Below are 13753 nucleotides of genomic sequence, written 5' to 3' on the forward strand. Positions count from 1 at the left end.
AGTAGTGCCTAAGTGAAGACCAAAGAAGAATTGATGCCTTTGATTTACAGCGTTGGCCAAGAATACTGAATATACCATGGACTGCCAGAAGAATGAACAGATCTGTCTTGGAAAAAGTATAGTTACAACACCTTTTAGAAGCAAGGATGGTGAGACTTCGTCTTTTACGTGCTTTGGACATGTTATCAGAAGGGGCCAGTCCCTGGAGAAGGACATCATGTTTGGTAAAGTAGAGTGCCAGTGAAAAAGAGGAAGACTCTGAACAAGATGGATCCACACAGTGGCTCCAACATGGGCTCAAACAAAAGTAGATGGTGCAGGGCCAGGTAGCGTTTCTCGTTCTGTTGTACATACGGTCGCTATGATTTGGAACTGACTCAACAGCACCTAACAACAACACATGTCTAAATGTCTTTCTGACCATGCAAACAGATACGCTAACTCCTTTAATATGTCTTAAGATAGTTTACAAAATTGAGGGCATCATGGTAGGGTTTCTCACTTTTTATTAACTTTACTATTAATTCATGGTTATCAGTCAATATTCCACCCCTTCTACTGCCTCAAATAAAACAACCTATTATTCTCAAATTATTCGTATGACTTTAGTTAATTCTAACAATGTACTTCAAAGGAGAAACAAAATTTCAGGTAACAAACGTCTTGCAAATTGACTTTTAAAATCATACCATCTGATGAGCAGATAAATATAACGAGACTTTTTTTTTAAGTTCAACCAAATACTTTGAAGTATTTACTATTAAATAGGAGGTTTCAATAATTTTTTCTAAGAAGACTCCAAGGCTACCAACTAATTTAGAATAAGTAATACACATAGCTACACACTTAGATCTTAATTAAACACTGAACCTAAATCCCTGCTGACATGCAGATAGGATATTTCTAAGGGCCTAAATTTCTTTTATGAGTCTAACAAGAAGTCTCACTGAAAAACTAGTGTAACTATTATCAGTTTTTATGCCTTGAAATCAGGATTTTTCTCATAGTAACTGTTAGTGGTGATTATAAAATTAAAAGATACATTACTTTATAAGTAGTAGTGGTTCAAAGTACAAAGCAAAAATGAGTGAGATGAGAAAGCACTAACTAGTTTTGGTTCTCAATAAGAAGTTTACAGACCTATGGTTGTTTATTATTGTTCATGCTTCAGGTTCCGTACAAAAGAATACCAGTTACAGGTAGGAAATTTCACCCAAATTGCATTTTTTCTGTTTTCAGGAAAAGTCCTTCCAGTAGACAAAAAAAGTAAATTCCAGAATCTAAAAGCAGTGCTAAAACGGTCAATTTATGGAACTTGTACAGAACTAGTAGTCTTCACAAAGTTTAAAGTTCTATTTACTTGCGCACATGTTCACTTCAAAGTCGTGCTGATTCTCTTCCACTGCCTACACCTTAAATACTTCTACTCCCCGGGGTTCTACCCTTATACAAACCAATCAAATAAAGGGCAAAAAAATTTCCCATATTATCAGAGTCTTCAGGCACATCAACAGCTGCAGAAAGTAGCAAAATTACCCAGAAAAACTCAAAACACAACCTGCAGCCTTAGCTGAAATTTTCATTAAATTAAGGCATTGCCATGTGATATTTATACTCCCCCTATGTCTTAGAAGGAGTCCTGATAGCACGGTGGTTAAGAGCTTGGCTGCTAACCAAAAGGGCAGCAGCTCGAATCCACCAGCTACTCCTTGGAAACACTAATAGGCAGTTCTACTCTGTCCTATGGGGTCACTAGGGGTTGGAATCAACTCAACGGCAACAGGTTTAAGTCTTAGGAGCCCTGGTGGCGAGTGGTTACATGCTTGACTGCTAACTGAAAGGTCGGCGGTTTGAACCCACTGGCTGCTACACAGTAGAAAGATGTGGCAGTCTGCTTCCATAAAGCTGTCAGCCTTGGAAATCCTATGGGGCAATTCTGCTCTGTTCTGTAGGATTGCTACGAGTCCGAATCGACTCAATAGCTACAGGTTTCTTTCCATCGGGTTTTCAGTTCCATCGTCGGCCTTCTTCTCTTTCTCTATATTCTCTCTGGAATATCTCACCCACTCCCAAGGCTTCTAACATTTTCCCAAATGCTGATGACCACAAATGCCTATTTCTAATCTCTGTGATGAATAAGACTTGATCCAAGATCAAGAATCCAAGACTTAGGAGCCAGCTGAACAGACATGGAAAATCCAGGGTGGAAAGGAGGAGCATGCTGTCACATTATACGGGGAGCAATTACGGTCACATAACAATGTGTGTATAAATTTTTTTTATGAGAAACTAACTTGAACCATAAACTTTCGCTTAAAACAACAAAAACTTTTGCTTAAAGAACAGTAAAAAAAAAAATTAAAAAAAAAGAATGGAAGAGCTGATATTAATAAAAACCACACAATCACCTCAATAAAAAGGGCAGAAAAGAGTATCTGACAAAACCCAACACTGTTTTACGATAAAAACACTCAACTTCCTCAATCTGATAAAGGTAAGATAAAGGTAGCTATGAAAAACTCATAGCTAACATCATACTTAAAGGTGAAAAACTGAATGTTTATCCCCAAGATGAGGAATACAGTAAGGATGTCTGTTCTTAGCACTTCTATTCAGCACTGTACTGGAGGTTCTAGCCAGGGCAATTAGGCAAGAAAAGACAAGGCATCCATATTCGAAAGAAGTAAAATTATCCCTATTTTCAGATGACATGATCTTGTATGGAGAAAATATTAAGGAATTCACTAAAAATCTATTAAAAATAGTAAACAAGTTCAGCAAGGTTGTAGGATATAAGATCTGCACACAAAAATCAGTGGTATTTCTATACAGTAGTAAAGAGCAATCCAAAAATGGAATTGGGAAAATAATTCCATCTACAATAGCATCAAAAAGAATAAAACACTTAGGAATAAATTTAACAAAAGAAGTAGGGGTCTTGAAAGCTTGTGAGCAGCCACCTAAAATACAACTATTGGTCTTTTCCCATTTGGAGGAAAGGAGAGTGAAGAAAACCAAAGACTCAAGGGAATAACTGGCTCAAAGGGCTAATGGGCCACATGAACCATAGCCTACACGACCCCGAGACCAGAAAAACTAGATGGTGCCCAGCTACCACTCCCAACCACTCTGACTGGGATCACAACAGAAAGGCCTGGGGAGAGCAGGAGAAAAACGTAGAACGAAAAATCAAACTCACAAAAAAGTCTGACAGAGACTGGAGGAACCTCTGAGACTGTGGCCCTAAAACGCCCTTCTAACCTGGAACTGAAGCCATTTCCAATTTGCCTCATAGCAACTCTATAGGACAGAGCAGAACTGCCCCATCGAGTTTCCATGGAGTGGCTGGTAGATTTGAACTGCCGACTTTAGTTACCAGCCAAGCTCCTAACCACTTCACCAAAAAGGCTTGAAATAGGCTCATAAAATAAACAATAACCCCTGAGAGGAACATGTTCAATTAAATAAGATCAAAAAGACAACATCTGCCCAAGAGCAAAGTGAGAAGGCAGAAAGGGGTAGAAAATCCAGACAAAAGGAAATGGGGAACCCAGGTTGGAAATGAGCAGAGTGTGGATACACTGTGGGGAATGCAACCAATCTCATGGAACACTTTACGTACATATTTACTGAATGGGAAACTAACTTGCTCTGTAAACTTTCACCTAAAGCACAATAAAGATTAAAAAAGTAAAAATCGTACATGCTAAAAACTATGAAATAATGTTAAAAGAAATTAAAGAATACCTAAATTAAGGAAAGGTAGCCCATGCTCATCAATCAGAAGCCTTAATATTGTTAAGATCACAATACTACCTGTTATGGATTGAATTGTGTCCCCCAAAAATGTGTGTCAACTTGGTTAGCCACGATTCCTATTATTGTGTGGTTTCCACCCTTTTGTCATCTGATGTGATTTTCCTATGTGTCGTAAATTCTACCTCTACAATGTTAATGAGACAGGATTAGAGGCAGTTATGTTAATGAGGCAGGACTCAACCTACAAGATTAGATTGTGTCTTGAGTCAATCTCTTTGGAGATATAAAAGAGAGAAGCAAGCAGAGAGATGAGGGAACTTCCTACCACCAAGAATGAAGAAGGAGGGGCATGTATCCATTGAGCTGAGAAGCTCTGAAACCAAAGGAAGATTGATGACAAGGACCTTTCCCCAGAGCTGCCAGAGAGAGAAAGCCTTCCCCTGAAGCTAGCACCCTGAATGCAGACTTCTGGCCTCCTATACTGTGAGAAAATAAACTTCTCTTTGTTAAAGCCATTCACTTGTGGTATTTGTTATAGCGGTACCAGATAACTAAGACACTACCCAAATTGATCTACAAATTGAATGCAATCCCTATAAAAATTCCAGTTGGGCTTTTTGCAAAAAATGACAAGCTGATATTAAAATTCATATGAAAATACAAGGGACCCAGATCAGTCAAAATAATCTCAAAAAATAGCAAAGCTAAAATGTTTTGATTCAAGATTCTACAGAAGAATCCTGACCAGAAGGGGGAAAATATGGAACGAATTTCCAGATTCTCATGGAACCCACACTTTCTCGAGCCAATGAGGCTCAATGAACCCCTGAAACAACTGCCCTGAGATACTCTTTAAACCTTAATCCTTAGATCAAAAATATTCTCTGAAGTCTTCTTCAAACCAAACAATAGTTTAGTCAAGAATGTCTGCCATGAGCATTGCGCTCTTTTAGAGAACTATCTACATGGGATCGAACTGACAACAGCAGATCTAAAGGTTAGATAGGAAGCTTAGAGAGCAGTAAGCTTATGTTGATACAGGAGGAACAGTTTGGAAAAGGAGGATGAGTATGGTCGCAAAACTTGAAGAATATAATCAATGTCACTGAATTGTACATGTACAAATGGCTGAAACAATGTATGTTCTATTGTGTATATTTTCAACAAAAAAAATTATTAAAAAAAAAAAGAACAACAACAAAGTTGGAAGTCTCCCACGTCTTAATTTCAAGACTTTACTACAAAGCTACAGTAATCAAGACAGTGTAGTACCGGCATGAGGAAAGACAAACAGATTGATGGAAAGCAACTGAGAGTCCAGAAACATGCCCTCATATTTATGGTCAGTTGATTTTTGAGAGGGGTGACAACTTAATGAGGGAAAGAATGATCTTTTTAATGAATGTTGCTGGGACAACTGAATAACCACATGTGAAAAAAATGATTCTGGACCCCCTTCCTTACTCCTTAAACCAAAATTAACTTCAAATGGCCCCCACGCATCTGTCAGTTTGTCCTACAGAGGGGGCTTCCATGTTGCTGTGAAGCTGGAAGCTATGCCACCTGTATTCAAATTCTAGTAGGGTCATCCATGGCAGACAGGTTTCAGCTGAGCTTCCAGACTAAGACACAATAGGAAGAAGGACCCGTCTACTTCTGAAAAGAATTAGCCAGTGAAAACCCTATGAATAGCGGTGGAACACTGTCTGATATAGTGCTGGAAGATGAGACCCTGCAGACTGGAAGGCACTCAAAAGACAACTGGGGAAGAGCTGCCTCCTCAGAGTCGAGTCAACCTTAATGACATGGACGGGGTTAAGCTTTCTGGACCTTCGCTTGCTGATGTGAGACGACTCAAAATAAGAAGAAACAGCTGTAAACGTCCATGAATAATTAGAACATAGAATGTACGAACTATGAATTTAGGAAAATTGGAAGTCGTCAAAAATGAAATGGAATGCATAAAACATCGATCTTAGGCTTTAATGGTCAACTACTGGTACTGGCCATTTTGAATTGGACAGTCATATGGTCTACTACGCCAGCAATGACAACTTGAAGAGGAATGGTGTTGCATTCATTGTCAAAAAGAACATTTCAAAATCTATCCTGAAGTACAACACTGTCAGTGACAGGGTAATATCCACATGCCTACAAGGAAGACCAGTTAATATGACTATTACTTGAAGTTACGCACCAACCACTAAGGCTAAAGATGAAGAAGTTGAAGATTTTTACCAATGTCTGCTGTCTGAAATTGATCAAACATGCAATCCGGGTGCATTGATAATTACTGGTGTTTGGAATGCGAAAGTTGGAAACAAGAAGAATCGGTAGTTGGAAAATATGGCCTTGGTGACAGAAACGATACCGGAGATTGCATGACAGAATTTTGCAAGACCAATGGCTTCTTCATTGCAAATACCTGTTTTCACCAACATAAAAGGCAGCTATACACATGGACTTTGCCAGATGGAATACACGGGAACCAAACTGACTACATCTGTGGGAAGGCAAGATGGAAAAGCTCGATATCATCAGTAGGAAGAATTCAGAACAAGACCAGGGGCCCACCGTGGAACAAACCATCAATTGCTCCGATGAAAGTTCAAGCTGAAAATGAAGAAAATTAGAATAAGTACACGAGAGCCAAAACACAACCTCGAGTATATCCCATCTGAATTTAGAGACCATCTCAAGAATAGATTTGACTCATTGAACACCAATAACCAAATACCTGATGAATTGTGGAAAGACACCATACATGAAGAAAGCAAGAGGTCATTAGAAACACAAGAAAGAAAAGATCACAATGGATGTCAGAAGAGACTCTGAAACTTGCTCTTGAACGTACAGTAGCTATAGCGAAAGGAAGAAATGATTAAGTCAAATAGCAGAACAGAAGATTTCAAAGGGCAGCCCCAAAAGACAAAGTATTATAATGACATGCACCAAGAGCTGGAGATAGAAAACCAAAAGGGAAGAACACACTCTGCATTTCTCAAGCTGAAAGAACTGAAGAAAAAATGCAAGCCTTGAGTTCCAATACTGAAGTATTCTATGTGGAAAATATTCAACAACATAGGAAGCATCAAAAAAACATGAAAGGAATACAAAGTCACTATACCATAAACAACAGGTCGACATTCAACCATTTCAGGAGGTAGCATATGATCAGGAACCAATGGTACTGAAGGAAGAAGTCCAAGCTGCGCTGAAGGCACTGGTAAAAAACAGGGCTCCAGAAACCGACATATCAATTGAGATGTTTCAACAAACAGATGCAGTGCTGAAGTGCTCACTTGTTTATGCCAAGAAATCTAGAAGACAGCTACCTGGCCAACTTACTGGAAGAGATCTATATTTATCCCTATTCCCAAGAAAAATGATTCAAACAAATGTGGAAATTATTGAACAACATCATTAATATCACACATACGTAAAATTTTGCTCAAGATCATTGAAAAGTGGCTGCAGCAGTATATCAACAGGGAACTGCCAGAAATTCAAGCCAGATTCAGAAGAGGACGTGGAAGCAGGGATATCATTGCTGACATCAGATGGATCCCATCTGAAAGCAGAGAATACCAGAAGGATGTCTACCTGTGTTTTATTGACTATGCAAAGGCATTCGGCTGTGTGGATCTAACAAGCTATGGATAACACTGTGAAGAATGGGAATTCCAGAACACTTCATTGTGCTCATAAGGAACCTGTACACAGATCAAGAGGTGGCTGATCAGACAGAACAATGGGATACCGCATTGTTTAAAGTCAGGAAAAGTGTGCATCAGGGTTGTATCCTTTCACCATACCAATTCAATCTGTATGCTGAACAAATAATCCAAGAAACTGGACTCTATGAAGAAGAACGGGGCATCAAAGATTGAAGGAAGACTCATTAACAACCTGCATTAAGCAGATGGCACAACCTAGCTTGCTGAAAGTGAAGAGGACTTGAAGCACTTACTGACGAAGATCAAAGACCATGGCCTTCAGTATGGATTATAACGCAACATGAAGAAAACAAAAATCATCACAACTGGACCAATAAATAACATCATGATAAACGGAGAAAAGACTGAAGTTGTCATGGATTTCATTTTACTTGCATCCACAATCAACACCCATGGAACCAGCAGCCAATAAATCAAAAGATGCACTGCACTGGGCAAATCTGCTGCAAAAGACCTCTTTAAAGTGTTGAAAAACAAAGACGTCACCTTGAAGACTAAGATTCACCTGACCCAAGCCATGGTGTTTCCCATCACCTAATATGCATGTGAAAGCTGGACAATGAATAAGGAAGACCGAAGAATTGACCCCTTTGAATTGTGGTGTTGGAAAAGAACACTGGGTATACCATGGACTGCCAAAAGAATGAACAAATATATCTTTGAAGAAGTGCAACCAAAATGCTCCTTAGAAGCAAGGATGGCAAGACTACGTCTTACATACTTTGGACACATATCAGGAGCGGTCAGTCCCTGGAGAAGGACATTATGCTCGGTAGAGTAGAGGGTCAGCGAAAAAGAGGAAGACCCTCAAAGAGATGGATTGACACAGTGGCTGTAACAATGTGCTCAAGCATAACAATGATTCTGAGGATGGCGCAGGACCGGGCAGTGTTTTATTCTGTTGTACAAGGGGTCGCTATGAGTAGGAATGGATTCAACAGCACCTACCAACAGCAATAACAACTCCATATGGATAATAGAATGTTTACAAGGCAGCCATGTAGCAGTTTGCAATTTCTATTATCAGTGATTTCTATTATCACAGATAATAGCTAACACTACAAAACTCTTAGAAAAAACACAGGAATAAATCTTTGTCACCTTGGGTTAGGCAAAGCCTTCTTAGATACAACACCAAAAATGTAAGCAACAAAAGAGAAAGTACATAAACTGTACTTAATCAAAATTAAAAACTTTTGTGCTTCAAAGGACACCATAAAAAAAAAAAAGACAATCCACAAAATGGGAGAAAATTTTTCAAAATCGTATTTCCAATAATAGAAATGTATCCAGAATAGATAAAGACATATTATAACTCCATAATAAAAAGACAACCCAGAAAGAAAGCAGATTAGTGGTTTCAAGGACCTGGGTAAGTAAGTGAATTGGGGAGTGACTGTTAAGGAAGTATTAGGATTCTTTTTCAGGTGACGAAAATCTTCTGGAATTAGATACTGGTGATGGTTGCACAACTTTGTGAATGTACCCCCCCCCCGAAAAAAAAAAAAACCCACTCAACTGAAGCCCTTAAAAGGGTGAATTTTGTGGTATGTGAATTATAATAGGATGGATAAATCTAAAAATAATTACACTGAAAGAATTCAGAACCACCACCGTCCCACCAAAAAAAGAAGAGTACATGCTGCATTTATGTATCCACATAAAATTCTAGAAAATGTAAGCTAATCCATAGTTATAGACAGAAGGTAAGTGTTTGCTTGGGAACACGGAAGGGTGGGGAGGATAAAATACAAAGGGACAGAAGAAAACTCTTGAGGACAGCAGATATGTTCATTATTTTGATTGTGGTGATGCTGTTATAGGTGTATACATATGCCAAAACACATCAAATTGTAATCTTCAAATATGTGCAGCTTTTTTGTATGTCAGTCATACCACAATAAAAGCTGAAAAAAAATTTTTTAAATAAAAACAAAAAATACCACCCAATTAAAAAACAAAGAAAATATACAAACGGCCAATAAGCAGATGAAAAGATGCTCGATCACATTAGTCATTAACAAAATTCAAATTAAAACCACAATGAGATACAGCTTTACACCCACTAAGTGACTAGAATTAAAAAAAAAAAAAAAAAGAGAATAAGTGCTGGAGCGGATCTACAGAAATTGAGCCTCTCATACACTGCTGCTTCGGAAAACAGTCTGGCAGTTCCTCAAAAGTTTAAACACAGAGTTACCATACGACTCAGCAATTACGCTTCTAGTTATGTACATGAGAGAAAAAAGAACACACGTCTACACAAAAATTTGTACACAAATGTTCATAAGCGGTTATCATTCACAATAGCCAAAAAAGTAGAACCAACCCAAAAGTTCGACTGATGGATACACAAAATGTGATATATTCATATATTATTTAGCCATAAAAATGTATTAAGTACTGATTTGTTCTATAACATGGGTGAACCTTAAAAACATTGTTAAGTGAAAGAAGCCAGTTAAAAAAGACCACATATTATATGATTCCATTTATTGAAAATGTCCAGAATAAGCACATCTACAGAGACAGAAAGTGGAACAGTGAGTGGTAGCCTAGGGGCAGGTAAATTTGGGAGGAAATGGGGAGTGAATGCTAATGGGTAGAAGGTTTCTTTTTGGGGTGATTAAAAAGTTCTAAAATTGGCTGTGGTAATAGTTGTACAACTTGCAAATGTACTCAAATTCACTGAATCATATACTTTAAATGTTTAAATTGTGTATTATGTAAATAACACCTCCATAAAGCTGTTTTAAAATGTAAACAAAATAGTAACCTACACATGAGACTCCAATAATCCATTTATAATCATATTTTGCATAGATATCCCCAAAACCTACTTCTACTGAAACGTATTTTTCAATAAATGGCACCACCATTCGTCAAGTTGCTCAAGGCAAAAAACCTTGAATTCCTCCTTACTCTTTTTCCTACATACCCTGTATACAATGAATCAGAAATCCTGCAGCAATAACGTTTAAACTTATCTCAAATTTGACTTCTCACCACCTCTACCCCCACCACCTTGTCCAAGCCACCATCATTTCTCACCACCTCATCTCTCTGTAACAGCCGCCCAACTGTCTCCCTGCCATCACTCCCATACCCCTACAAGCAGTTCGTTTTTACGTTGGTAGGTGCCATTGAGTTAGTTCTGACTCATAACAACCCTATGTACAACAGAACAAAACGCTGCCCAGTCCTGTGCCATCCTCACAATTGTTATGCTTAAGCCCATTGTTGCAGCCACTGTGTCTATCAATCTCATTGAGAGTCTTCCTCTTTTTCACTGACCTTCTACTTTACCAAGCATGATGTCCTTCTCCAGGGACTGACCCCTTCTGATAACATGTCCAAAGTACATGAGACATAGTCTCACCATCTTTGCTTCTAAGGAATATTCTGGTTGTACCTCTTCCAAGACAGATTTGTTCGTTCTTTTGGCAGTCCAGGGTGTACTCAATATCTCCACCAACACCATAATTCAAAGGTGTCATTTCTTCTTCGGTCTTCCTTATTCATTGTCCAGCTTTAGTATGCATTTGAGGCGATGGAAAACACCATGGCTTGGGTCAGGCGCACCTTAGTCTTCAAGGTGACATCTTTGCTTTTCAACACTTTAAAGAGGTCTTTGCAGCAGATTTGCCCAATGCAACGCATCTTTTGATTTCCTGATCGTAGTTTATACTAGTAAGTAACTAAGAACAAAGCTGGGCTTGTCTGCAGGGAGTCTCAGTTAGATTCAATGTGGCTGCTTGGTCCTCCTCACAGTATGGAAGTCTTGGGATAGCTGTATTTCTTCATGGTGACTGGCTTCCAAGAGTGCAACACTGGAAACTGCCAGGTGTTTCTAAGGCTTAGAAGAGTGTCATTGCGCTGGCTGAAATTTAAGTGGGCTACCCAAGAACATCGGCAGTTCAAATCCACCTGCCACTCCCTGGAAACTCTATGGGGTAGTTCTACTTTGTCCTATCAGGTCACTATGAGTCGGAATTGACTCAAGGGCACCAGGTTCAGGTTCTACCCGAGGACACAAATACTGGCAAGCATGGTTCATCAGGGGCCACCAAAGTAACAGACTACCACTGGAACCCAGGTTCCTTCTATCTTTTGGGTTCTTTATCCCATAGTTCTTCAGAGTCCTTTACATTTAGTAGACAGATGAGTGTTAAAAAAAGGTAAATTAAAAAAAAAAAAAAAAGGTATTAACCACCTTGACCTGAAGACACACATAGCATATCTTCCATTCTTTTGGGACAAAGTGTCTTATAACTCCATCTAGTTTTGAAAGTGGGAAATAAATCTCTGACTAGGAAGCTGCTGGTCAATGACTACAATACAGAAGAAGTCACGCAAATTTTTGGTGGACAGCTAGCAGCCTCTTACCTCCCAGGAGACTTGACATTTCACTTTTAACTGTCAGGAAATCAGTAATCACATCTCATAAGATAGTAACTTTTGTTGGTTCACATACTTCCTCCAGTTTTTTTTTTTTGTTTTGGTAACTTCAGGCTGTTTTCAGGAACTTACATTCTTATACCAACATTCATAAATACCTCCACATACGCACTCTGTACAATACTTCTGACTAATCTCGTCCACACTTTTAAATTATGTTGACTTCTAGAGTCCACATAAATATCCATATCCCATATGTTTCAGACTTAGGTTTCTATGTATCTCTATTTATATGTCCCATAGGAACACTGAACTCTACACGTGCAAAAACTGAACTCATTGTTACTAAGTCTACTCTTCCTTTTGTATTCTCAATCTTAAAGGTTTCCCACCAATACCTAGCACAAAGCCAGAATTCTCATGAGGCAACAGAGTCCCAGGCAATATGGCCACTGCACTCTGTCCACCCCAAATCTGCAACTTACCTAGCTTTAGTTCTTTCACCTGGACTACTAAACAACCCTTTTAGTTGACTTCCCTGACTCCAGTCTATCACTTTCCTACCCATCATCCAAGTGCTGCAAAAATGATCTTCCTAAAATATTTAATCATGTCATCCCTACATAAAATTATTTGATAGCTTCCTTGCCTATATAATAAAATTTCAAACTTCTTAATATATTTAAAACTCTTCACAACAGGACCTTTATCATCACCTCTTCCCACCCAACAACCCCTATCCTTTAATCCCATGAACCTATTCAGGGTGGAGACCCAAATAAACTCTGAACTTTCATAACTCTATTACCTTCCTTCATATATTATATTCCATCCATTCCTATAGGTACTAAGAATATTCCTTCCCTTCCCCTCTGCCTACTGAAGTCCTACTTACTCTTCAAAGCAAATTTTAAGTATACTTTCTCAATGAAACAGGACCCATACCTCACACCATACACAAAAACTAATTCAAAATGGATAAAAGACCTAAATAAAAAACCAAAAGCCACAAAGATCATAGAAGAAAAAACAGAATCAACTCTAGAGGCCCTAATACACGGCATTAACAGGATACAAACCATAACCAACAACACACAAACACCAGAAGATAAGCTAGATAACTGGGATCTTCTAAAAATTAAACACTTATGCTCATCAAAAGACTGCACCAAAAGAGTAAAAAGAGACCTCACATACTGGAAAAAAATTTTTGACTTTGACAAATCTGACAAAGGTCTAACTTCTAAAATCTACAGGAAAATCCAACACCTCCGCAAATAATCCAATTAAAAAACGGGCAAAGGATATGAACAGACACTTCACCAAAAAAGACATTCAGGCAGCCCACAGGTACATGAGGAAATGCTCAAGATAGCTAGCCATTAGAGAAATGCAAATCAAAACCACCATGAGATATCATCTCACCCAGGCATTACTGGCAGGAATCAAAAAAACAGAAAATAACAAATGTTGGAGAGGCTTCAGGGAAACTGGAACTCTTATGCACTGCTGGTGGGAATTCAAAACGGTACAATCATTTTTGGAAAACAATATGGCACTTCCTTAAAAAGCTAGAATTAGAAATACCAAATGATCCAGCAATTTCTGAGGAATACATCCTAGATAAGAGCCGTTACATGAACAGACATATGCATACCCATGTTCAATGCAGCATTATTCACAATAGTAAAAAGATGGAAACAACCTAGGTACTTATCAACAAATGAATGAATAAAGAAACTTTGGTACATACACACAATGGACTACTACGCCTATACAATGATAATGAACAATGATGAATCTACGACGCATCTCACAGCATGGATGAATATGAAGAACATTATGCTGAGTGAAATAAG

The 13753-nt window shown here is 38.5% G+C and overlaps 1 protein-coding gene across 5 annotated transcripts in view; it reads right to left on the reverse strand.

Annotated features, from left to right (window-relative positions):
• Window positions 1–13753, reverse strand: part of FAM169A (family with sequence similarity 169 member A) — a 95949-nt gene that overhangs the window by 30890 nt on the left and 51306 nt on the right. The gene's annotated exons all lie outside the window — the stretch shown is intronic.

The sequence above is a fragment of the Elephas maximus genome, chromosome 2, assembly GCF_024166365.1.
Source record: "Elephas maximus indicus isolate mEleMax1 chromosome 2, mEleMax1 primary haplotype, whole genome shotgun sequence".
In the NCBI taxonomy this organism is placed as follows: Eukaryota; Metazoa; Chordata; class Mammalia; order Proboscidea; family Elephantidae; genus Elephas; species Elephas maximus.